Genomic DNA, 2,475 nt, shown 5'->3' on the forward strand with positions numbered 1-2,475 from the left:
ACGGGAAGAGAGATTTTAATTAACACTTAGCTCACGTTGTTTCGCTCGAATCCCGTCCCTAGTATTACGAGTGGCGTTGTGGGCGCAGTTTACGTTTGGAGGAAGTATATGATAAGTAAAATGTCTGCTATTAAAATCAAAGGAGATGGCCAGAATGATTAAGAAACATTTGCAGGCTTCTGCTGGACATAAACAGGATATTGAGCAAGTGGATAGATCCTCTCTTTGAAAAAATGGCCGATATGCCGACATGTCTGCCCAACGTTTTAAGAGTTTCGATCCCGCTGCAGCGAAAACAACGTTCCAAGTCAATGTTGACGGCTTTAACACGACGACGCCCAGCCTGGGATCGAACCCTCGCCGACCCTGCCTATTTATCCCCCAAATTCTATCCATCCCAATATCACCAGTTTTACTCATGGCTTCGATCCATCTTGTCCTGATAGCTGCTGTCATCGTGTGCTTCTGCCAATTTCCTGCACATGCATTCCGCAAGCGCTCGACGGTCCTTGTCACGCGGGTCTCCAAAGAACCCGTGACGCTGCATTACACCGTTGATCGCGCAGGGAACCCCTATGCGAGTCCTGCAATTAATGCTAGACATCGAGCATGACTACATGTGGCTGCCATGCAACAACAAAAGCTACACATCCTCTACTTACCGCCCTGTCGACTGCATTACGAAACTCTGCAAGTCGTATCAGCATTCAGCCTGTGGCGCCTGTTACGCTGCCCGCGGCCCCGGCTGTAACAACCACACCTGCGCCGTGCCCGGCCAAGGCACAACCCGTTTCGAAGTCGGGCAGGACAACGTGGCGCTTGTCATCAGCGACGGTTCGGGTACCGAACCCCTCGTTCGGTTCCCCCGCGTGGCCTTCGCCTGCGCCGTTAAAGAAGATCTCTCCAAGTTGCCTGAGGGAGCCGCTGGCGTTGCCGGGATGAGCTCGTCCACACTGGCACTACCAGCTCAGCTTGCTGCTGTGGGTGAGTTTAGTCTCAAGTTTGCCATGTGTCTAACAAGTGAAAATTCACAGGGTTATCTCTTCTTTGGTGACGGGCCGCTAGTTTTCCATCCTTTGATGGGAGAAGGTGGCACAGACCTCTCCCGCCACCTCATCCGCACTCCGTTTATCAAGAATTCCGTCTTCCCCGACCTCTTTTATATCGGTGTTCGGGGACTCAAAGTCAACGGTGTCCAGGTCGCAATCGATGCGGATAAACTGAGAATCGGCGCCGGCGGTAGCGGCGGCACCAAGCTGAGCACCGTGGCGAGCTACACGCAACTCGCAACGCCCATCTACAACTCCCTGGTGCGCGCGTTCACCAAGGCCGCTGGGCAAATGAATATCTCGCGCGTTGCCTCGGTGCCCCCCTTCGGTGCCTGTTTCAATCCAAGCGGCATGTTGGGCACTTCTGTGGGGCCTACCGTGCCGACGATCGACATTCTGTTGCAGGGCACCGCTACAACTACTTGGAGGATATTTGGAGCTAATTCCATGGTGGGGATCAACGGGACGGTGCTTTGTCTAGCTTTTGTTGACGCAGGTGAAGATCCAGTGGCATCCATTGTGATGGGGACTTACCAGTTTCAGCAAACTCTCGTTCAATTTGATGTTTCCAAGTCAACATTCGGGGTCTCTCCTTACCTGCTCTCCTTAAAGACAAAAACAAGATGTTCCAATTTCAATTTCTCAGCTTCTATGTGATGAATCCTTTGAACAGAGACGAAACATGAACACAATAAATAAGAAAAACGAGTTTTCTTCTTTTCTTTTTTTCTCCCTACTTTCTGTAGAGTGCATCAGACTTGGTGCGTGGACTTTGAATCTTGTCCAGAAATCCTGCATGTGTAGAACTAGCTATATCCTTTTTCTATCAACTCAATGAATAAAAAAGATTAAGATATATTCATAAGCTCTTTCAAATCTACTAAACCTTGATTTAGTCAAGTTGTTTAGGTGATATCTTTGTTTAATCTTCCCAGTCCAAAATTCTAACAGGAGTCTCTGCCAAGTTGTAAGGAATAAATTTGTTTAAAATGTATTTTACATTGTAAGGAAATTAAACAAAAGAAGTAGATAAAAATTATTATTCCTTGATAATCATAGTTGTAGCAGTAAATCTGTTTAAAATAAATCTTATAGTAAGGAAATTAACATTTAATTTGTTTAAAAAAATTCTTACATCGTAAGGAAATTAAACAAAAGAAATAGAAAAAAATTCTCTTAATTATATTAGTAAACACAATGGTATGATAATTTTATTGAAAATTAAATTTAGACATTATCTAAATGATAATTATTTTAAAATCGGTACAATCATTGAACATGGGCCAGAGAAATAAGAAATTTTATATTTCAGTTTTCATTTTTCCACCAAAGAAACAATATCTATATTGATATTTCAAAGATACATTAACTAGATATGTTTTATTTTTGTTTTTATTAAAAGGCAAAATTAAGGTTATTTTTTTTA

The 2,475-nt window shown here is 44.0% G+C and overlaps 1 pseudogene; it reads left to right on the forward strand.

Annotated features, from left to right (window-relative positions):
• Positions 1–418: 418 nt before the first annotated feature.
• On the forward strand, positions 419–1,814 carry LOC149225813 (putative aspartic proteinase GIP2; annotated as a pseudogene).
• The last annotated feature ends 661 nt before the right edge of the window (positions 1,815–2,475 follow it).

This window comes from Pinus tabuliformis, chromosome J (assembly GCF_031772625.1).
Source record: "Pinus tabuliformis cultivar Carrire ecotype Pingquan chromosome J, CPIR1, whole genome shotgun sequence".
Taxonomy (NCBI): domain Eukaryota; kingdom Viridiplantae; phylum Streptophyta; class Pinopsida; order Pinales; family Pinaceae; genus Pinus; species Pinus tabuliformis.